This window comes from Etheostoma cragini, chromosome 18 (genome assembly GCF_013103735.1).
Source record: "Etheostoma cragini isolate CJK2018 chromosome 18, CSU_Ecrag_1.0, whole genome shotgun sequence".
Classification (NCBI taxonomy): Eukaryota; Metazoa; Chordata; class Actinopteri; order Perciformes; family Percidae; genus Etheostoma; species Etheostoma cragini.
Genome location: NC_048424.1, coordinates 9,859,969 through 9,885,302, shown reverse-complemented (window position 1 = coordinate 9,885,302; position 25,334 = coordinate 9,859,969). Strand labels below are relative to the sequence as shown.

Here is a 25,334-nt window from a genome sequence, read left to right as displayed (position 1 = left end):
CAAACAGCACTGTTTTTCTTCTTTAAAAACGCATCTTCAGTGAAGAGTCAAACAGCAAACTAATCCATCTTGCATACAACCAGTCCAGAATAGATATGAACTGGTCTCCCATACGATATATTTGCACTCACTGGAGGCATAGAGGATTATATTGAGACCCAATTCCCTGCTCAAATCCCGCTAACTCCATGTTAATTATTCAAGAATAGAAACTCGTTAACACAATAAATATTATGACCTAATTTCGTTGAGATTGGGAATTGGAATGATTGGAAGTGTGTATGTGTACATGTGTGTACACATCTATGTGAAGATGAGAGGTCTAACATGTAAAAGGGGACAAAAAAAAATGTTGACTCTACAAACCGCTACAATTACTACTGACAATCTGCGCATCCTATTGTAGTTTTATGCAAGAAACACTGTCTGTAACAGAAAAGGTCACTGCTTTGGATTCATTGAAATGCTCTAAAGCCACAGTTAACCAAGCCCAATAACATTTAAAATCAAAATCAGACCAAATGTTTGTTCAGATGTGTATTGTGTGTGCAACATGCACTGAAGACTGAGAGCAACACAATGTGTGCACAGGCATGTCTGCAATTGTAAGCTGTGTGTCTGTGTGTAGTAGTAATGACAGTGTAGGCAGTAATGAGAGGCTGTGTGAAGCTGGTTCCAAAGCAGAGCCATGCTGGGTACACTATTGATCTGCTCCACCACTGGGAGGACTGGAGCTAGATAATGATGACTATCTGTGATCTTTCATTCTTGCCCTCCGTGTCTCTATCTCTCGTTTCTGTCTGTCTGCCTGCCTCTCAGTGAAAAAAAAAAACTGAATCACATTTAACAGCCAAGTTGTCACACTCTCCCTTATGTTCTCAATCTTTTTCAGTCCCTTTACAGCAGATGTTAAGCATCTCTTTGTGTGTTTGGGGGGCATTCATTGATGGGGATTTTGTTAAATACTTAGCAGCACAGTTGTTGTAGCTCTTACAAAGTGCTGATGCAAAGCATCAGTTCTCTTCAAAGCACCAGAGAGCTTTCTTGTTAGCATCAGCCAGACTACTGTAAGTCCTTTTGTCCAATAATCAGCCAGTTTCCCCTCCCTCTCAGACACATTTCTACACACAAGAGTATTGCATTTACTGTATAAACATCTTTAACACAAACTTGGAATGTTAAGAAACCCAAAAAGTAGGCGACGAGAAATAAAAAGAGATTCTGACAAAATGTGAAGGAATACAATCTTAAAATCCACTCTTCCAAAGAATCCCAGATAGATTATTATCTACATTATAACCAATAGCATGATAAACTTAATATTTTACCTATCAGCAGATTAGTTCTCCTTTTGTGTGCTTTCTTTTATGAGTCACAGTGGATGTGTTAATAGTTAACTTTAGAGCTTCACTACAGAGGTACAGAGAGAAAGAGACAAAAAGTCTACATCCTTGACCCTTTTACAAGGATGAAAGCAATCACAGCTCAAGACAACTGAAGGGGACAAATCCATTTATTGACTCAATCTATCAACCACTCATCAATACGCCAATTGAGAAAACTTCAGCAATAATGCATCCAAAGGTGCTTAAAATCCTAACAAAAAAGGGTCTCTATTTCCACATAAAAGGTGCCTTTAATCCTGTGACTCTCTGTAGAAACTACACTATTCAATCAGACACAGCTCTATGAATAATAGACATCAGCTTGATGAGAAACCAGCCCTGGTCATTTGTCATCCACATCTCAGGCCTGTTGACAACATGCTCAACATCCTTCTCCCATTTTGCCACACCGCCACCCCCGACTGCAGTCCTAATGCCCCCATCATGTCCGCTTCATGGTTGGCTGGAGCCATCATTAATCGCCGACGTTAAATGACGATTGGATGAATAATGTGAATAATTGTTTGCTGGTAGCCAATAATTGGGTGTTTCACGTGTCAGTCAAGTTGATCATAGCTGAACGAGTGTAAATGCGTAGAGAATGAGCGAGTCTGGTGAAGTGCTGGTTGGGAGGTTTTGTGTTGGGTATTACAAATCTGTTAATTGGCGGTAGCGGTGTTAGAAGATGTCGTAAGCAAAGCAAAAAAAAAAAAAAAGGAGGAGGAAGATGGCAAAAAGGATTCTGATGATTTAATAAGTAAAGAGACAAAGACAAATCCCACAACCCGCTCCTTCCTTTCTAAAATAACTTCTCTTTCCTTCATTTCCTTCCACAGTTCCATTTCATCCACACATCATCTAAAAGCACAGGCAGTGGTCCGAGGCTGAGTTAGCTGTGTTAGTCTTTACTGTGCGGTGATGTATTACGTTGGTCAAGGAAAAAATAAAATCTTTTTTCTAACAAGTCTAGCAAGTGATGATGACCAAACCAGATGTCCAGTTGTAAGTCAGTGCTACACGTCTCCACTTCAACACACACAACCACACTCACATATGCTGCTGATATATATTGAAGACTTATATTTCCCCATTCTGCATTAAATCAATTTAAAACAATGCTCTCAAATTTCACATTATTACTTACAGAGGCATACTACAGTCATGTACCCATTGTACAGTCCCATGACACATGTATTGTGGCAGTTGATGTTAAACATTTTCCTGTCATTTATGTGTGTATATGTAGTTTTGATTTTATTTTAAGTTTTGGGATGTGTATCTCGGAGACTTCTGGCTCCACACCAACACAATAGAAGATAATGCAGTTTTTTCTTTGGTGCACAAGGAGAGAACACACAAGAGTATGGCGGTATCCAGATTTTTAAACCGTGAAATCTGCTCCCTATTTTTCCGCGATACACGTTGTTACCGTGACTAAATAAAAATGATGACGTGATCTAACTGTTGGCTTGTGCCTACAGCGTTCAGAAACTGAATACCCAACACTAATACTGAAACACCTCTCCCTCCTCTTTAGGTCGAATCCACAAATGCTGCTAAACTGCAGAAGTCGTGTTCTTCTTCGAGACCAGGTCACTCAGTACGCGACTTGCCATCTTTCTCCCTCTTTCTCTCTCTCTCCTTCACACTGTCACGTGATGACAACCACACATGAGCATTCTAGGCATTAAATAAACTATATTTAATATTTAATCCTTGTCTCCTATAAGTGCATTGAATTTTTTTTTATGAAGAGATTGAAAGTAATACCATTGCTATTTTTAAGACTCCGTGGTACACCGTGTTACCCCCCAACCTTAGAACACACAGTCAACAGTTTCTTTGGAGGAAAGTGGTTCCAAAGAAAACTGTTGACAGTGCTATGAGAATTATCCAGAGACAACACTGAACTTTTTAATGTAATTTTAAAACTGTGAGCACCACAAACAGAATTATATTCACCTCCATTGTGTTGTGGTGGAGGCAGAACTCTCAGAAATAGACATCTCATAACATAGGAAAATAATATCTCCAAAATATCTGCATCACCTGAAACCCCAAGGAGGGGCCAGCCCTAAAAGTAATAGCTCTATATTTTGGAAATCACAATTCTTTTCATAACTTCTATTGGATGAGTTTCCAAAGAGTTCTTCAAAAAGTAGAGCAACAGCACAGTAGCGGTGTGAAGAAAAAGTATCAGTTATAATGGACACATCCACCGAAGCCAAAAAACGTCCCCCTATTTACCCAGGGCCATTATTCTCATTACCCTCACCACAATTAAAAGCTTATTTCCTGACTTAACCATGCACGGATTATAGTATCTGAACGCACTTGGGCAGAAAATAGCAAATTAAAAGTGAACATTCTTATGCTAATATATAAATAATTTACCTGGACTTGTGTATGCGGGAATGTGTGCAAGCCCAGATGCAGGCATGTGTGTGGGATAAAGTGTGTACGAGTGTGTGCGCCTGAAGCAGAGCGTGTAGCGTCTGTAGTAGTGTCCTTGGGGAGCAGAGCCGTGTTATAACAGGAAGTAATCTCATGAGGAAATTGAATATTCATGAGCTCCGTGTTGCCCTTAAAACAAAGCTCGATGCCTCTCAAAAAGTCTCAAACGGCCATCCATAATGATGTGAAAGCGGATTGTCATTTAATAAAATGAAACATTCCACATGCATAAACATTAAGTACTGTATGAATGTCACGGAGGAGTTCCATTTCAAAATGAGGCTTTTACAATTTGGGGAAAAAACAAGGTAATCCACCTTTGCAAAGCAAACACTGGCACGAATAGTAAAACCCACTCGTAAATATCATTTATTTGTTTATATCCTTAGCTAAATGAAAAATAACCTCCAAATAACTGCCTACAATTTTAAAATGAAACCTGTGTAAAATAAAGTTGGTTTATATATATTTTTTAAAATAGGACAAGAAAATAGACGTAGAAAAAAAAAGTAGACGCAGCTGTAACTAAATATGAAGTTATTATTGTAAGCAACACACAAATAGTAGATTTATTTATTCATTTTTGTTAATACCAGAAGCATCTGAGCCTTGGTGCATCATGGAGAGGCAAAGGATAACAGGGATGAATACGACGGCTATTCTACCAAGATAAATGACAAATTCTCAAGTCTATTCATGTGTTTTTTTTACATTCAATCTCCTTTTTCTCTCTCTCACACACACACACACACACACACACACACACACACACACAAACCAAAGAACCTCAGCAATTACCCCTGAAATAACCCCCTTGATTGATATCTCAATTACGCTATGCCATTCTTGTGTGTTATCTTGTCTCACACACTCCTCCCGTCCCCATTCTCGACTGCTCAATGGATGCTCAGAGGAGGAAGGAGGTGACCTTGTTGGGGTTTTCTTGCTGTCCACAGGCCTTTGTCTATCGCGTTGCTTTGCATCTCTGTTAGGGCTGTGCAATTAATTGAATATTTAAATCAAGATTATGATTTCTGCTGCCAACGATCACAAAAACAGAACAATCGAGAAACACAATTATTTAGCTCATTACAACTCTTATTTTCTCTTGTGTTCTGAATGAAAAAATAGGAAAGGTATTAAGGCAAATTTCACAGTTGTATTGTTTTTTTACTGTTGATTTATTGAACTTTTCACACTGTTTTTTAAGTTCAATAATTGCAACATCTTTCCAGAAGTCAACGAGTAAATTGTGTTAAATTATCGTGATTCCAATATTGACCAAAATAATCGTGATTATTTTTTTCTCCAAAACTGAGCAGCCCTAATCTCTGTGACACGTTATTGTGTTCCCCTTTCATTTTTAGAAGCCTAAATGCACGTTGAATTACAGTGTATGACAAGTGTATGACTTTTTAAGGAAGTCATTTTGTTTGATGGTTCAGAGATCCACTGAGAGGAATTCAGCAGAAACATCCTTGTGTTTCTCTCGCTGTGCTCCCGAAAGCAGTGAGGCAAAGCAAAGTGCACCGAATTGGGTTAGCTGCATTGTGACAGAATCAGCAGACAAGGACATAATCACTCAGTGTTAGAGCACATGTACAGTAATAACAAAGGAATAATGAAAACAATGAGGCCCACGTTTTCGCTGTAGCTGTTGCTCATCGGTCTCAACGCCAGACAAAAGCAAACAAGGGCGTGATAAGGAGGAAGGATTTTAGGAACGTTTTCTTACCTGGACACAAAAGAAGAAGAGGAGTCATCACGGGAGAAAGTCAAGCATGGAAGAAACAGAAGAAGAAAAAACATTTTTCAGTACAAATCCCCAAATTCACCACCCTTGAAGTGACTTGATCAGTCTCCTGCTATATCATTTACACAATTAACCAATCATTACCAGAGCATTAGCAATTAACACTGTGTGTTTGAATTAGTGATGATGTTGGCTGCAAAGTATAAGCAGCTAATGATGCTTGGGATTGCTAATTGATGTAAGTTAACTGCAGCGATTACTCTGAAGTCAGGTGTGTCCCGAACAAGAACTGCAGTTTGAACAGGAGTTCAGCAGCAGTTCAGTATGGGCTAAAACTATTTCAGAAAACCTTACTGTACCAACTTGGTTCCGGTCCCATCTCAGGTCCCGGGACAGCTGAGAAGCAAAATATTCCCCATTTTATTTAAGTGGTTGGAACAGATTCGGATGAAGTGGCCAGACAGTGTGTGAGCCAATATCAAATAGTTAATGAGGCAATGGTTTTTAGTTTAACGGACGTGCAGATGTCACCAAATACGCCCAGACAGACAAATGACACATCGCAAGCTACTGTGATCCATTTACCAACGTGAATGAAAATAAAATTATATTCTCATACACTCGGTGGAGGTAAATTGCTTGAGGCGTTTGCTCAGTTACAGCTAACAATTTCATGCTGTCAGTGTGGGTAGGCCCATATTAAACAAAAACCATTCATTTAATTGCCTCTCTCTTTTATAAGAGCCGTCCTCAGCAAGACTGATCACCAGGAGAAATATGACCTCCTGTTTGCAATAACATACCAAATTATTAGTCCCTGTCCACTGAAACGCTCTTGACAGCCTGCTGGCTGGAGCATGGAGGTCTATCCTGAACTACAGTTGGACTTGGCTCAGCTCTTTGTTTGTCATGGTTTTCAAACTGTCTTTAAGGAAACACATTTACACATTTTAACCAGAGTGATTTTTCTTTTTTTGGGTTATTCAATGAGCTAAAACAGAATCAGTCTTGAGTTTTCAAATTCAAAAGCAGTGTATTTAAATCACCTGCAGCTGAACTAATGTACATCAAATACCCAACTAAATAAAAAACATGTGATACAAAATGTTGCGTCCTTAACAGTAATTTATGGGATATTAAGTAAATCAACGCGTCTGTGGGAACCACTGGTTTACAGCTCTGCTACTGCTCGCCAGTTACCAGGTGGACATGATTGACTGGCAGCACTCAAACAGCCCACCCTCACTTCTCTCTTTTGTTTCATCAGACACACTTCAGTGCACCACCTACACAGATTTCTCCTTTTGAAAGAAAGTCTGTCCCCCTCAGTTACTAATGATGTGCTGCGTTTTTTTTGCTGATGGGTACAGAAAAGAGAAGAATAAATGTACCACCACTCTCATTCTGTCATCCTTCTTAGACTCACATGTATTTCCTCAGTACTGGTGCCCTCAAGGTCCAAACTGGCTGCTTACAAATTCTCTGACATTAACATAAAGACCAGGCCATGAGGTCATCTGTTCACACTTGTCTTTCCACCAGGACTATGGAATGTCAGTGCCATGTTCTATGGCCTACACCTTTCCCCTCTCCAAAAACCAATGTGAGACACTCAGATGCGCACACCCACCCACACCCACACCCACACACACACACACGTGACGGTCTGTTATTATTATAATATTCCTATTTAAATGCATGGACTGCTATTTTGCTAAAGGCCCTAGTGTAAAGTGGGGCTTCAGCGTGGACAGATGTGTAGATATATTGTTTCTCCATAGATTCCTCATAGGTCAAAGTTATGATGGCCATGGAGGCTTTTCAGTGGTAATTCAACATGTACTGAATTTATAAAGTCATCTTCCATGTGGCTATAGCAACAGCTGTCTGAGAAATTATAATAGCAACCGTTCTGCTTCTTTACAGACAGCACAATTTATCATTTAAAACAATACACAGACATGTGGAGAGAGAGAGAATAATTATTCAATTGAAGTGCCACACTAGTAGGATTATGCTCAGGCTGAGAATGATGTTTTACTGAAATACTACATAACATCTGGAAGAGAGCCTTCCGTGAGAAAGCAGACGAGCTGCTGATATTCAGCTTCTGGCTGCACCTGGTCAACTGTGTTTCAAGTTCGAGGCCTTCTATGTAAGGAATTACTGATGTGATTTCACTTGGAAAGTCTTCCTACCAAACCGCAAAGGCTGAACTGTCATTTTATATGAAGTCCCTATTAGCCTTAGGATGTGTGTTTAAAAAAACCTACTGTTTCTGCACAATGCCTTATAGCCTATGTTATGGAATTCTTGATACACACTGTACATTCTGACAACATGAAGCCAGAGCTTCATGGCTCAAAGAGCTCAAAGGAATGTTAAAAGCAGTTATGATTCCCAAACACCACAGGGACACCATAGGTCATGGACATCCATCAATAAGAGTATTCATGCTCACAATGTTTGACATAATGGCACCATAAAGTAGTGTTTGTGCCTGTGAGTGAAACATTCTAAGTGCTGTGTTTAACAATAGTGAGTGTCCCATTCTCTCCAGGTTTCCACTGAGTTTTTCTGTTTTCTCTCCACAGGCCATCACAGCACCGTCCTATTTTCTCCAAAAGACAGGAAGCAGGACGCTGACGCACCAAGGAGGGTCAATTCAACAGGAAACATTACCCCCATATCTGTGGCCACACTCTGTCATTCCTAACTGTGTGAGCTTGGTTGATCACCGCATTAAAGTGTGGGGAAGGGGAGGAGAACAACAGCAAAAAGTTTGAGTGGGTCACAGCAGTCATTGATAGGCATTCAACCAAATTGCCTGGAAAAATACTGGTTTCATGAAGAATGGACAAAAAAAAGCCCAAATAAGAAATAGCTACAGGTAGATGAGGCTGGAGGAGAAAATAAAAAAATAAAAAAATAGCCATGCTGTGAATCTGCATTTCCACAATTAAATGCCAACACATACCCTACTGTCAAAATATAACACCACACCAGGATATGTGTCACAGCATGTGCGATTCCCTGATGGGGTGGAGCGCTCTGCCAGGACGTTACCGCTGGGCATCTCTCACCTTTGCCCTCTATATATGACAGTCGATGGCAAAACATATGGCGGCGCCGGCAGAAGCGGCACCTGTGTAAGGTGGGGAAAGGGCAGCGCCAAGCGGCGTGCGAGCACGGTCTCGCTCGGGGTCACGCTGCTTGCAGGCTGGAATCTGCAGGGTGATGCTGTGTGCTACGCTGGCACGGGGAAAGTACTGAGGTTCCTGGCATAGAGGGAGGGGTGCACTGTCAGAAGGACCTTCACACTTCAACACAACCAAGACAACTGCTGGACCTCATGAGACGAATAGTGTGGAACCGAATCAAAAGAAGTTAACGTGGGCTAACCTAAACATTGCTTGTTATTCAGGGCTTTCTGTTCATAGTGTTTAATGACTGAATTTAAAACTGAGCTGGGAAACCTTTCATTTCAAGAAGAAACATTTCTTCTGATGTTAACAGAGCCTCCACTGTAGTTTGTTGCAAGAAACCCTGGAAATGGCAGCAGTTGAGGATCTAAAATGACTTCAGTCATTGCTGTTGACCTCCCTCAAAACACGGTTTGCTTAGAGCAGAGAATGGTGTCTTTCCCTCATACATTTTCATTTATCTTCTGCTGTGTAGAGATGTGCTTGATATCAAAACTACATTTGAGCTACAGTACATGGTGAATCCATCCCATTTACACAAGGGCCAATGAGACAGTGCTCTTCTCATGTCCGAAGGGTGTCACTTTAAGTTAGAAATGGTCCTCCTTTTGCAAATACAGGTTTACTCATCTGACTTTTAAACAACTTTTTCAGGTGACTGACTGACAATTAATCTCCAGGTCATGCACTGACCCACGCACACACACACACTTCCTCTTCTCTGAAACTAACCATCCATCATCATCTTACACTCACTCTGCACTGACAAGTGATGGATGTGCGTGGAACTTTACATGGGCGATGAGGTGTGACGGCGAGCATGGATGTTTGCAAGTGTTAGTGTGAATGTAAATGAAACATTGAGTAAGTGTGTTAACTTGCTTGCTTGTTTGTTTGTTTTTGTGTGTGTGTGTGTGTGTGTGTGTGTGTGTGTGTGTGTGTCTGTTTGCTGTCAGGATGCTGGTTTATCCTATTAAAGCTTACATAGCTTTTTGTCCTTCAAGGTAACTGTCTCCCAGTACAGGTTTAAAGTTTAAATGCCATCCACGTTAACAATTATATTTATCCCAAGGTTACATCTCTGCTGTCATAACAGCTACCACACACTCTCAAAACACCTTCCCCTTTTTAAAAAGACCTGCAAACCAGTCGGTAATCTCTTTTATTACTGCACTGCATCCTGACAAAAATCTACTACAGACGGACTACTTCTCTCATCAGAATCTTTGTTTCAACAAAGTTGCCTCTGAATAATTAGCTGTTTTTTTTAAGTCATCCCCAGCATTGGTATGTGAATTGAGATGAGGTAGAGGAAGACAAGGCTCGTCATGTACAGCGGTGCACTGGCATAAAAAAACTCATACGCTTCAAACAGTATCAGCACTGATCTGCGACCCTGGTGAGGCTGAAGCACTTTCCAACTAAAGCACACCGGCTTCCTGCACATCAAAGAGTTCTCACTTCAACATCTATGCACACATATTTTAATAGCAGAGTAACCATACTGTCATCACATCTTGGATCTGGAAATGTCTTAAAAATAGCTTCAGCATGATTCTCTCTAATTTGTTGAACCAACACAAAAGGGTGTCGTGTGTAACAAAAACTAAAAGAAGATGTCAGTGCAATAAAGATCAACCAGACATGTTAGAACGACAACACAAGCCATCAGTTCTGCAGAAGCAAACAAATAAAGTGGGTACTTGTCTACTTTTTTCACAACACTGAAAAAACAGCTTTACTGTCACATGTGCCCACATGCACCAGTAGAACTGAAGTGAGCTTTTTTTTAATACCCCAGTTACATCAACATACTGGTGAAAAAGAAGCTTATGATAACATGTTTGACAAGTCAGGGACCAGCTGTCTTCCTGTCACTTTTCAATCGGCCAAGAATGTTGGACAAGTGAGAGACAAGCTGGCAGCTCCAAGTGCCTGCAGCCTTTTCTGAATTGCAACCAGCTGAAATCAGCTCAGTCTTGAAGTGACGGCTGTGATCAATCAGCGATCCGTCTTGTGAGAATGCTCGTTACCTACCGCACTCGTGCGAGAAATAACATTTCATCACATCGCCTTATCAAAACGGTGAATAATCACATTGAATCGCACACTGAGGTAATAACATCGTCGAACAAGGGGGGGGGGGATATTAAGAACACAAACTCTAATTAAACTGCTTGACACATTCATCAAGCTGTCATAATGTAATGGATGGACTGCACTGCAGCAGACAAGCTCCGAGACCGGTTGTCTCCTCCGACAGCGGACTTAGCAACCGCAACAGACCCATGACCACTTTTGTTCAACTGTACTGTCAATAGCAGGGCCGTGAATTATCGACATGAGAATATGACAAGGTGAGGAGTGTTTGTGGTTAACTGAGTAGTTAACACAAGCTCTCAGAGCCAAAACCCTTGTTGGCCTCATCTACACATCTCAGAAAAGCTGGCAGAAAACAGTACTTAGTTCCAATCAAATTCTTTGTCAAGCTCAAGGTCAAAAGAAACCTCATTCACAAAATTTGGATAACAACTACTTTAGGAAGCATGAGACTGCAATTCAATGGGCTATTAGTTTGGAAATGGCAGCTTCCAGGGAAAGAACCCTTTGGGTACAAAGAACTTCTATACGGAAACAAAAAAAAATCTTCCAATGCAGCAAACTGTCTTTTTCCTGCTTCAAGATACAGATATTCTTGAGCGAGGATATTACTGGTACTGTGTTAAAATATTCCCTGGCTCACTGGCGGACAAAAATCGGTTTGATGAGATTTTTTGGCTCTGTGATTCTGCCTTTTTCTAAATTACTTTTGTGCTTTGAGTTCTCCAGACTGCAATAAGCTTGACAAGCTTGGATCTGGCTATGCAACAGAAATTTTAGACAGACATATGACCTGTTAGACACACAAAAAACAGGCCTGTCCCAGTGTGCTCAGTCTTCTTTTGTTGCCTTACGTGGCTCTGAAGATTGATATTCAGAGGCACACAATAGGACCAAAGACAAAGGGAATCATTAAAACTCGATTTAGCCAAGTCTGAAATGAGACGTCCACTTAGTTTCATAAATCAATACGATCCTTTTCCATTAGGAGGGCAATTATACACAGATGTTGGATTCATGTGACACTGCTAATGGTCGTGTTCCAGCACATAAGCTACATGTAGATGAACACACTGCAACTGTTCTTTGTAAATAAAAGAAATCAATATTTTTTAGATGTTTAGACAGAGTCAGATGAGCAATTAATTGGTGTGTGTTCGGACTGAAGGAGTCTTCACCAATGGGTGTTTCTCTGATGGCGAGCAGAGCAATGACTGTGGTTTGTGATTCACCTGGCTGCTGGAGGGCTACATGCCTTTGTGTGCATTTCTACAGTATGTAGATGAGTTTACACAGACAGTAAACTCATCGGAGCATTACAAGGTCTTAAAACACACCGGGATAATAGGAAATACACTGTGTTTCACATGTGTTTGCAATATGACCAGTGCAGGGATCAAGTGATTAGAGGTGCTTTTGATGTGTCCTTTTGACCCTCCAGATGCAGCTTTGTTTCACAAACAATAGTTCAGCATCATTAATGGGGAAATTAATTACATCTGTAATTCAAACCTTCCCAGATTGCTACATCATTTATCTGAAGGACAGTAGGAGGAACTGTCATATAAACAAAGTTTATACCACACCTGGTCCATTGTTAAGGTCAATGATTAACTTTGAAGTCACTTTCGTGCATTTTTGTTGCTAACTCGCTATGATAGTTCCCCAAAACAATATAATGTGATGTAAAGCAGTGACCATGCCTCTCACTACACCCACAACTGGTCAGAAAATAGCATTCATCAAAGCTAGTCATGATGTGAACACAGCTGTATAAAGTGTGTATTTCTGAGTGAGTGAGTGAGTGAGTGAGTGTGTGAATAAATGAACAAACAGACCAATAAACCGTGGATTATTATTATTATTACTACAAAGGGCCTCAAGCCTTAAGGCCTTTTCCTTTTACTGAAAGGCTGCTGATTGTTGACATTCATCAACATGGTTATTAGATTAGATTGCTGTAGAACCTCTGCATGCCACGAGAAGTGCACTCTGGGACAACGCAAGCTGACACAGAACTTTTAAAAATGTTATTTATGTTTCTTTTTTAAAATTCCTCTATTCTATAAAAGCATTTACTGCCATGACCAGATCACAGTGTGACTATAGATCATCACTGCTCTGCGCCAGGCATTTTCCCATTTTCTGGCTGACCTTTCTGAAAAAGTCAATTGGAGTAAGTCTTGTAATATAACAAAAATTGTAAGATTAATTTATACTACTAAGTTTTAGACATAATTCCTAAACTTCTGATCTCAAGTCACGGCACTGCTGATGAATATTTAATGCCGTGCCTTTTACCGAGCCTTTTTGCTCTCAAGTCAAAGCTCTGATCTTTGGGGTAGATGTTGATAACTTAAGAGTTTCCTCAGATGAGAAACGCAACATGTCAAAGATACAAAAACATTGAACAAATGGAATGTGTGATAACAAAGAATGGTAAATTATCAAGGCTTTATCTGCTCTGGGTGATAACTGGCCCCTCTGGACTTCCTATTGAGAGGATCTGCGTACGCGATTGCCTAGGACTGAGTATTGATCTTGACTGGCATGATGTATGGTCTAACATTCCCGAAGTATCACGCAATCCAGACCATCAGCAGATTCACTACAATTTCATTCCTAGGACATATTATGAAGGTAATTAACAGTCCTTTATGCACATTCTGCCCACTAATAGCTCAAGGTATACAGTACATATCTTCATGATGATCTGGGATTGCTCTCCTGTTGGTCAGTTCTGATGCCCTCCAGCTGACATATCCTTCAGAATCAAAAGACTTACTCTAAACTCAAAAACATGCTGTTTTTGCTGGACTTACAGCGGCCAAGAGAATGATTACAACCTGTTGGAAACCAGCTCATGACTCGTCTGTTTGTATTTGGACCCTTTCCTTTTTGGATCTCATATATATGGAGCTCTCCACGGCTTGCATAAACGGAGCGCCAGGAAACACTTGGCTTAGCATTGCTGAATCTTTGAAGTCCATGCTGTAGATTTGTGCTACGGCCTTCTTGCTTCTATCTGTGCGTGTTTTTGGTCTTTTTTGTCTTATGCTGGTCTCCCTGTCAATGCCTTTTATTTTGGTGGGTGTTTGTCTGTTTCTGTGTGTCTTGTTTGTGAGCTGCAGACATTGTTCTTGCTGTTGTGTTTTTGTTGTGTCTCCCCCCTTCCCTCTTTGTTTTGGTGTGGAAACATTTGATTGCAAGGAAGGGTTGTGGAAAAGGAGCACTGTGCCGTCTTCGGTGTGTGTAGTGTACTGTTCTGTTCATTGTCACCTGGACCAATGTTTTGCATTCTATATGGCTGTTTAAATTTTAAAAAAGTTAATAAAAAAAAAGAATGACAAATTACGGGGTGCATGGTTAGCTCACCTGGTTGTACGTGTGTGCCCCCATATATATAGGAGCTAAGTCCTTGTCTCATTGGCCACAGGTTCACGTTGGTTGGACCAGCAGCCCATTGCTGCATTTCATTCCCAATCTCTCTCCCACTTCCCTGTCTCAATCTGTCCAATAAATAAAGACAATAAAAGCCAAAAAAGTAATCTTTGAAAAAGAATGACGAATTACATCTTTTAAACTTAATAGATTTTGCAGACGTGTGATTTTCTATCAAAGAAATGTGTGTGTCTTTACAAAACAGGACGGTAGGTGCACAACCACCAAGGAATCCCAAACCTATTAAGTATACAAACATAATTTCAAAACAGCAATGGCCTCCTAGCAACAAAAAAAGATATTTTTAGTTTTCAAACCTTTAGGACTTGCTCGCCTTTTGTGAGCAAAATTTGATAAGTTCCACCAATAATTCCTGTAATGATTATGACCAGCAGAAACACGATTTATGACGGAGAGTAGGACATGCAGTATCCCAGCCGTTAAATGATTAACCATATGTATCATATACTGCTGGGACAAGTGAACTGTTGTTGTTTTTTTGTCACTGGATTGAGACCAGGGAGGTGCATTCCAAAGGCATTTTTTAGGGATTAATCATGCATTCCTTGCTGCATCTAGTCTTCCACTCCCAGGAGTACCGCTCACTTTATTAAAATCCTGAAGGGGTTTTCCATGGAAAATTATTTTGGCTGTGTAGTAATTACAATTAGGCATAATAACCGTAGAGATACAAACGATTTATTTAATATTGAAATGATAGATGTCTGTAAAACAATGGATTGCTGTGCTTTGGCATTGCCTCGGGATAATTAAAACTCAATGAAGCTAAGCAGGCAAACATGCTACTGTATGGCTGTTTCTTGTTCTCCGCAGCGTACAGTCTTCAAATCCACTTAAGTGCAAGTAACATGCAACATTTTGCAACAACTTAGATTTCAACTAATCTGTGCATAGAGTGCTGTCTGAGAAAGATAAACACAGCTCAGAACATGTTAGCTAAATAATTCAGCCACACAGTGGTGGAGTACAATGAATCTGACTGTGGATGAAATCATAGCTTTCATTCAGGTGAACTGAAATGAACTTGAAATGCAATAATAATTTTAAGAAAAATGCCTGCTGTTTAATGAGCAAGGGCTGACAGACTCCACAGTGTGTTAACTGCTCTTAGAAGGGGGGCTAGACGCTGTCTTTTCACCAGCGTGGTGCCGTCCGCTGGGAGGCTTACAGTGGTGCGAGAGAGCCGTCTTGACTCGGAGCCCTGCTAACCCCGAGTCCCACGGTGCTCCACAGGCTGACGGTGCTCAGCCATCCACAGCTAGCTGGAGAGATAATGGATGGCAATGGATGACAGCTCTCTGAGGAGCCCCTCTCTTTACCAGCGAGAGATAATAAAGGCAGGCTGGAAAGGGAGCAAGGCAGGACACATGGTCTGCAGTTTCTTTTGATAGAGCACTGATGTTTTTGAGGAATGTACAGACTTAATTTTTTAGGCAGATGGATATTTGGATATTTACCTCACACACTGTCACAGATGTTCCGATCAACACCGTATGATGAGAGCAATTATTTGAGTTTTCAAAACAGAGAATCACAGGACACATCCTAAATACTTTACGCCTTGTCCTGGAGAAGAGAAACATAGTACATATCCTCATCAGTCACTTTCAATTATGATGCCGTTCTTCTGCTGCTGGATAACCCATACTTTGGCTACAGGGGAAAACAACTAACATTTCAGGGACTTTTAATGAAGCTAATAGCCTTCCAAAGATGCCAAAATTGTATTAAATGTGGTGTTTCAGCGTAGCAGAGCAAATGTCAGAAGGCGAAGACCTCTCATATTAAATTAATGAAAGAATCTATTACCCTATAATTAGTCAAGTCCCCTCTGCCACCCTTTTTGAATCAAACAAACTCAAACAAGCATGAGTAATGAAATGTTTGGGTGCTATGGCTGCTCTGACATCTCTAAAGATGTCTGGGCAGGTTTTCAGGTTTTTCAGGATGTTGAAGAAGATGTTGTTCTGCCAGGACTTAAGTTACTTACTACTGTATGTTTTCTAGCACAGTTGCAGTTACAGTGGCTTACTTGAACACTGCAAAATGCAAAAATAAACGTCCTCTGGTTTGATGGTGATGCTCCCACAAAAAATGGAAAAGATAGGCATCAACTTGTAACTTGCTGTGGTGACAAAACAGTTTAATTAATGAAATACTGATATGAAAGTTTCCATACTGTAGACGAGTTTGTCTGCAAACATGACAATGCTCCACACATCACTTTATGGGGTTATCCCTCTGTGCTCAGATTAAAGTCATTTTTAAGTATTTGTATTTCTACACACACGGACACGTTTGATCAACGACTCGACTGAATATGGCTCAGTAATCTCCTTAGCAACAAGAAAGAGCACACTGGAGCAGCTTAAGACAATTCCCCTCGCAGTTCCAACACATAACACAGAGCCCAAACTTGTTTTGGGAGCTGAACCGAGCACAGGTGGCCGTCTATCATTACACACGCACTCCAGGTGACAGTACCATCTGCTGCTCCTTCCTCCTAGCCAGAGCCTTCCTTCCTTACATATGTAGATGAAGTGGACTGGACAGTTGACAAAGAAAAGCTATGTTTAAAAAGTACATCTTATTTTCTTACACTGCACCTTTATTATGTATTCTGTTTTGCTACTATGCTCATTGCAATGCCTGCATCATTCTCTGTGCTCTACATCATTTACACTCTTAATGCATCACACAAATGACAACACATTTTCCTAAATGTCTTGCTTCTTCAGAAATACTGTATTCTGTGCCAAAGAGATCAGACACGAGGTAGCCTGCACTCCACAGTATTCACTTAAGCATCCTCGCTCACAAATCTCCGTCCCCTTCCCCGAGGCCGCCAATGCCGTGTACCACTCTTTTAGACGACATGGCAGTGACAGAGAAAAATAAATAAACAAGCAAATAAATAACTCTTTTCATTTTACGATGCTCTCTCGCTTTGCCCTCCAGCCGTTTCAACAGACATTTTTGTGCTCCTGTAACAATGTGCCGGTGGCGGTTAAGTAGCTGAGGTACAAGGACAAGGTCGACCCGGGTGAAAGCCTGGAGAAGAGCACCATGATATCTAAAAAAGAAAAAGCCAGTTGATTGATAGCTTTGGTAAAGATCCAGATTTACTCAAGGCTCTAAGTCCGAGACACAGAACATTTTCTATTTAACAATTGCAACTCAAAGGTTCCGTTTCACAAATCCACGTCATAGGTTTGAATGAATTGTGCCATACAGGGAGATGATAGTGGTATCAAATTGTTACAGAAACAAAGCATAATCACAATTACCAAGAAGTCATGAATAATAAGCAGGTTCAAACCAAAGAGGCTCTGTATATGCCACGGATGACTGCTAAACTCATTAAAATCATAACGCATGCATTCACATACCCATGGGAATTACTGTACAATGAAATCTGGATTTCAAGTCTGAAAGAGGTGGAGGGCACGTCTGTGTTCCCTTTACAAAAAAGGAACATCTGACTGAATTTAAAGAGAAAATATCCTCAATACGCTTATACAGAGTTGTAGGATTGTAAAATGGCATATGAAATGATTCAGGAGGATTTATTTTTAGATAAAGTTAAGGGTTAAGTTGCATCCTAGATTTCCATAGCCCCTTTGGCATTAAGGCTTCCATCTCCTGCTGTGCTTCCATAAGATTTCATTGTTAATTAGAACAATGCATGGCAGGCCGCGAGAAAGCAAAAGAGATTAGAGAGAGCCATCTAGAGAGAAAGACAAAGAGAACGAAAGGCTGGGCCAAGTAAGGTTTTTACACCTGGGAGGCAGATTGTGTCCCAGTTGTCTTTAGTGATGAGGAAGAGAGGAGGAGTGAAGATGATGAGAACACACGGCCGTTCCTCGCTGGTGATGTCAGAGCCCTGTTATTTTTTTACCGGCCCTCCACTGTTACGCTCACAGACGCAGTGTCATGCAGAGAGGCAGTAATTGGTGCTCAGAGAAGCCATGTGAGGCCAATCATGAGCCAATCAAGTACATGCAAGCACACTTCTAAGAATGTGTCTGTGTACATGCATCCCACAACTTACCATGAGAGGAGAAGTAATGTGTTTTAATGTAGTGCTGTATTGATTAGTCAATTAATCAATTAGTTAATTAAACAAACAAATGAATCATAGGTTGTTCAAATGTGAACAACCTGTGATTTACCTGTGTTTAAAATGCCTGTTAAGAAATATAACAATTAAAAAAATAATTAAAATCATAGTTGCAGCACAACATTCATATTTTATGGCCAGTCAATGACATTTCCACTGCATAACAACAAAAACATGCAGAGAAATTCTCACATGCTACAATAGATACATCATTTGAGCTCTGAATGTGCTAGAAAACGTACAGCTTTAAGGTTCTTGGTCAGAAAAGGTTACTAACAGTATCTTGTTTTTTTGCGTTTCCTAACAATATAAAACATTTCTAGTCAAACACAGCTATATGATATTACTGTTGGGTTTACTACTCTAATTGTAGGAAGTTAGGACACCCCTATTAGAGCATGTTGATGTCACTGCCCTCTCCCATCTCTCTGATATGACACAACTCAAAGGACAAAACTACACAAAGCTTAATCCTTAATTAACTCCCCATTTAAATAAACAGCCAGAGAAATATGAGCAATTGCCACAACACACACGAACCCTTGCATTGATTTCAAACGTAACTTTCTATTTGGGTTAACAACACAACAATCAATTGTTGCCGTCTACTCTCTGTGAGTGTTAATTGCACAGAAGGGTGAAAATTACCAGATGTGCGAACACGGGGTTCACACTGGAAGGCTGCAGTGTGACTTATTGACCAGTTCATCCATTTCCAAGTGCTGCCATTTTAGATTTCGGTGTAATTACAGCCTCGCTGGGAAATCTGTGCCATCGACCCGCCTCGTTCAAATAAACAACTCCCTCCAGGCTGGGTTTGCTGGTGTTGGCTGCTCCGAGCAGAATGGCAGGGGCATGAAAAAGGCCAAGGCTGTGAAAGGTTGTAGACAAAGATGCCTGTGTGTGTACAGACAAGCACCTCCATTACAAGCAAGGTGGAAATAAATGCTAGCAAACTCTTGGTGTATACCGAGGGCTGATAGCACAACTGCAGCATGTGATAATTTGATTAGCGGAGGTGTAGTGGTTCATAGAGTCACTCTGCTTTGTTTGGTTCTGTACAGAGCCTCAGATTTTGTACGCCTTTGATCGACTATGTCAGATTATTCTCTTAAGGAGTAAGCCAGTGAGAAAAAAACCACAGCTAATGCAGCGGTCACAGAGTGTCTTTCTGCACGTCTAGATAATTCAGGGAGGCCATTGTCTTTACTGTATTGGTCTTTCAATACACCAACAGTATAAATGAATGAAACCTTTTATTATTTAGTATACACGAATTTACGTCCCAAATGGCTTCTATGTGCTTAAATTCAATCCCTCAAGAAAAAAAAAAAACACAAATACTTTTCCGTGACCTCAATGACATTCCCTTACTGTGGCCTTTACTGATCTTTTGGGTCAATCAATATACTATGTGGGGCTGTGCAGAGCAGAATACATCTACATGTAAAATGTCACTTAGGGAAGCTTACAGATATGTCTTTTAATAGGCACTAGGTAGTCTGCGTTGGCTAAAGCTCCTGCTGGTCCTTCATTTCAGCCTAATTCACATTCCCTTTTTAAAGTGAGCAGGTGTGGTGCAGATCACTACTTTGCCTAGTTCTATACTCACACACAAAAACACTACCCTCAAACCTTCGTGCTGAGCTCAGGCTTGTTCGACTTCTTTCTCCGTCAGATACTCCGAGAATACACAAGTACTGTAATGCTGAACTTGGGAGTACGTTTATTTTTATGATGTCGGAACTGCATTCGACTGAAAGGGGCCACACAAACATATTTCTAAATAGATGTCTCCATCTAATCAAATCAAATATAAAGCCTCAACTCAAAATAGATCCACTCAACAAAAAAGATGCCTTGCTTTTATGCTAGTGATGTTTACACTGCTTTCTCAAATAATGAAAATATGAAATGCCAATATAACCTTGATTGACATTTACTACGTCTGTAAAAAAATAGAAATAAATAAATAAATGAAATTGGCCAAAATAAAGAAGAGACAAAGAAATAATGAATTCTACTACTAAACCAGGGAATGAAAATCCCATTTTGTCTTCTTCATTATAAGCCATTGTTGTAAAATAAATGGATTTGACAAGACTTCCCAAAGCCTCTCATTGTGCTCAACAGTGGAAATGCTCACATTACTGGGAACTGTGATAACTGCTTCTGTCAGCACATTGTGGCAGCAGGAGGAATTGGTTTTTCCAGAAAAAGAAAAAAAGGAAAGAAAACTTGTTACTGAGAAAACTAAAACTGGTTTCAGGAAAACAGAAAAAACTGTCTTGGTTTGCTTTGTTGCATTTCCTTAAGCCGACGATCACTATCTGTATGCCGGGCTGGAAAAGTTGGATTTCCACAACTCGGGTATATTGAATCTCTCTTCTATTACAAATGGTTTTTAAGAGAGACAGAGAAGTCCTGAAGAAAACCACATAATAATACGGTGACCTGCTCGTCGGAGGGGTGCCCATGTCTGTCTGGACCACTATGATGATGTCACTGGTGAAACCTTCCCCGGAGCCCTGTGCTGAAGATCTGGGACATGTCCGTGCGGTGAAAACACTGGATATTAGGACTTCATAGCTCATCATTGAGCCTCATCTTATTCCTAAATCCTTTAAGTTATTATGTACACAATACTGGACAATCAATAAACACCACTGTGCTATACATGACTTCACCGCTTCCTTTTTGAAAGAAATATCACTGTGCATCTCCCATTACGATGTTCAAATTGATATAAGCATAAAATGAATTATAAAATGGATAACACAGTCAGTAAAGTTGGCTGCTAACTGTCCTTATAAACAGCCGCATATTCTGTCCACAGGGTCGCTGTTCTATGACAGCCATTAAGCAGACGACGCAGCGGGGGACAGAGGGGTTTGTGTGACAGCGGGGATCTGAGAGATGGCGATCTCTGGCTGGGAGAGACATGACTTCAAAGCAGCCAGGATCAATGATCCTGTTTGCCTATTGATCCCCTCTACCTCTCAAGAGAGAATGATTCATCAATAGGGCTCAGCTATGGGCTGGAGAGGGATTAGGCACTCAGCTTTAATCTAAGTCCCTTTACTAAATTTGGACTAAATCCCCATTGTAATGAGATGTATAGTATTCATTTAGTTGTTAGAAAAAATTCCTGCATAGCCTTTGTGTAAATAGTAGTTGTTTTTCAAAAATAGGAAATAAAACAGAGGATAAGGTAGTCCGTATGAGCAAATCAAATCTACGTGTTTAGGTAAGTGAATCAAAAGCTGAATTAAAAAGCTAAATTTAATCTATGTTACTGAAAGAGAAGATGGACTGTGATCCTTCCGGGAGTTACAGCACTGCTATACATTGTCTGTTTATCCACCCTTCAGTTCAGGATTTAGCAACAGCCGAAAAAAGATCCAAGCAGCAATATATAAAACTCCAGCCAAGATTGATCAAGAAAGGCAGCTTAAGAGGAAAAATAATCTCTACATTTGATAATAAAACCATCCAGTGCCTCAACTCCCCAAGGCTTGTTTAAGCAGCAGACTCTTTAAGCAGCACTTTGTGTCGCTTCAATTCCATTTCTAAAAAGGTGTACAAAGAGGCCACTGCATCTCTAATGCAATGGGTCGAGACACCCGAACCATTATAAGGTCACAGCCTCGCATGCGAGGTTACCCTGCATACTATTTCATTCTCCACCCTGAGCATAAAAACCCTCCACCTTTCCACGACTGCTCTAGGGATGTAAAAACGGATTGCTGTGCCCTTTTTTGCATAGATATCCTTTCCGCCGTTTTAACTGAACCACACATGGGTTATCTAACAGAGGATGGAAGAAACGCCTGACAAGGAAGCTCCGACATACCAGCTACTTTAGTTATATGTGGTAAGTCTTTATTGTGCTATCGATTCTTTTTTGCACTCTCACTAGGAAGCACTTCCAGTTGGCACTCCATCTGTTTGCCAGCGGCTTTCAGTAAAGCAAAGCTTCCTCTGGAAATGACTGAACTGTGGTGGGCTCAGAGATGGGAACATATGTTATAGATTACAATGGAAATGGCAGCTGCCACCACACTGTTGGCAGCACTGGCGAGTGTTTTGGATGTTTTCATAATCTGACAATTAAAAAATGCTGACTAAATAAATAATTAAAATAAAAGAAACTGCTGTGAAAAAAAGAAAACTTTTGTAATTGATTATAAACCATGGTCCAAACCATGAAGCCTTCTCAAGAAATAAACAAACTTAAATTTGTGGCGCTGGACCATGGCATTATTAGTCATCCGTCAGTGGTATATGGGAGGAGGAGACCACAGAGGGGTGTATGTGGCACTGGTGCTAGCGAAGGGGACTCTTAATAGCAGACTCTTAATAGCAGCATCAGGACTGGGCTGGATGGCAGCCTGCTGCCTCTGTCTCTCCTATTGATAGGATTTGAGATCTGGGATTGCAATGAATTATTAGCAATGCTGGTTGCCCGCTGAATCAGGATTGAAACACCCGGTCTCTGATGTAGAGGACAAAAGAGACAAAATTAGAAAGGCAGAAAACAATAAAAAGGGGCTACCGTAAATGCTACATGTATAATATATAGTGGTGGTGCTCTTCAGTTTCAATCAGAAAACTGATTGCAGTGTATAGATATGAGAAACACATAGTATTTTGTTTGCAGCCAGGATTCTGGCACGGCAAATTGGGTAGATTTTGCCAACAAACAACACATACACATACAAACAAATGCACTTTATTAAACAGACTCAAATGGAAACGTGAAACGGTCTCTCAAGTCATGGGGGAAAGAGAGTACAAGCTCTAAAGGGTTTGAGTGTAGCAGCTGTGCAAAGGTGATAGTTAATGCATTTAGCAGACAGAGATAATTAAATAAATACAAACAGCAGCGGAGTGACACAGTGCTTACTTGCACTTGACAAATGAATATACACAGTGATAAACCCACCAAATCCCCTCTGAGATTTACCAGTTAACCTTCAATGGAAAGAGGCCCTAAATATCGCAAAACCTCATTACTTTGTCCAGTCTTTCAATGTAACATATTATATGCAGCGTTAAATGCTGAGAAACCCAGGATCAAGCCAAAAATAAGATTCAAAAACTGATGATCCCACTCTAAATGAGCTACTTGTAATGACTCCCATTTCTCCTCAGGAAATTTAGTGGTGCTCTTGAGGCCATTTCACAGACAACCACATCTCTCTCTCTTCTTCCACTCTGGCTGGCAAAATGAGTCCCACATAAAATCAGTTTCAGGGCCCAGTGCCTCTTGAAGGCTTCTATTTCTTTATGGGTTTTCCAGCTGCCAGCCATTGATAACAAAAGCTATTGGCTCTTGAAGAGCACTCTTCACTGCCTGAGCCAATAGCTGTCATCCACCGCGTCATCTAATTACCATAAGAAAGATTTTCATCACGGCACAAATACCTCTTTCTCTGCCATCATCTTTATCTAAAGAAGGGCTTGAGGTTCTCCCTGATTTAATATTTACATTCCGACAACACTGCACCTCATTGATCTTGACAATTTTGTCAGTTTGGACAGGTACAGATATGCAAATGCTAATGTTGCTGTTATGCTGATTTCATTTACGTCACATCAAATGTTCTTCCTGAGATGTCCTTCCACTGAGGATGATCTCAATTTATTTTTAGTGATGCATGACAAGTAACCAAACCATATTACATGGTTGCTTGTGCCTGAATGGTGGCTCACAGCAATGGTGGTCTGTGCTAATAAAAACAATAGAGAGAAGTATGAGGGACGGCGGGGCACAGTTACATTCAACAAGTTTACTAAACAGAGTAAAGTCGGTAGTTAACAAACTAAGCCAAATTATTGGATACACCACAGATCTGATGAGAAATGACAATACCAAGCCAACCTCTCCACCATGGCAAAGATTTGACAAAGATGCCGAACCATGATGGGACAATCTCTGAACGTTCATCCAGTCAACAGCTGTGTTGGGGTTTTCTGCTTTTTTTTTTTGTCTCCCTGCGTGAGGTTTAACTGAAATTCCCAGTTTAAAGCAACGCTGCAGTTCAAAGACAGTTGTGTGCACCAGGGTAAATCCAAGCCATCTGTGACTAAAGTGAATGTTTTTTGGTCCCGACATGGCCAGTGGATGTGGGCCCGTGCAACACATGCAGATAGACGCACACAGACACACCTTCGCCTTCGCAATTATGTGAAAGCTAGAGAGAATGCAGAGCAGACTGTCGATTTATCTGGAAAACTGCACACCTTGAATCACTAATGAGGTTCTCTGAATGAGTGCCACAATGAGAAATAACTGCAGATGGAATAATGGCACAATTACAGCAAAAACTTCAATCTTTATTCTTCATTCTATCATTGGTATCATTATAAAAGTATATCCATCTGTGTGGAGGAGTGTGATGGAACACTAAAGGTGCTGCATTGTTTCAACTACAACTTCCAGCAGCATAAAAGCAGCCATTGTTTTGGCTGATGTGCACTGTGATCTGAACAGGAAATATTCTGTTTGTGTGACAAAAAGGGTGCAAAACTTATAATTGTTAGTCTGCTAAAATATGAGCTGAATTCATAATGAATACTGTTTATTGTGGGAAATGATTGAACAAGTAGGAGCAGAAAAATACCTTTTGAATATATTTTGAACGCTTTTTGTTTTTTATTATTACATGTGATGTTCAAGACAAAATAAAAACTGGGGTATAATTCTTTAATGTTTTTTATAAAACATTACAATAAAGCTCTAAGTTAAGGGCTTATCAGGTTTGGACTCTGAATACATCAAGACAGACAATCTTCTACACCTTACTGCCTCCCAATCCCTCACCAAGCCTTCCTTAAGGTACATCTAACAAGCT

General features: G+C 40.4%; 1 protein-coding gene and 1 long non-coding RNA gene across 6 annotated transcripts in view; both read right to left on the bottom strand.

Moving 5' to 3' along the window:
• Positions 1–25,334, bottom strand: part of sash1a (SAM and SH3 domain containing 1a) — a 163,472-nt gene that overhangs the window by 87,368 nt on the left and 50,770 nt on the right. The window lies entirely within an intron of this gene.
• On the bottom strand, positions 4,822–12,205 carry LOC117961499. The gene is made up of 3 exons (XR_004660418.1): positions 12,194–12,205; positions 9,292–9,301; positions 4,822–4,936 (listed from the first exon to the last, which is right to left on the bottom strand). It is a non-coding gene; the product is annotated as an uncharacterized LOC117961499 (long non-coding RNA).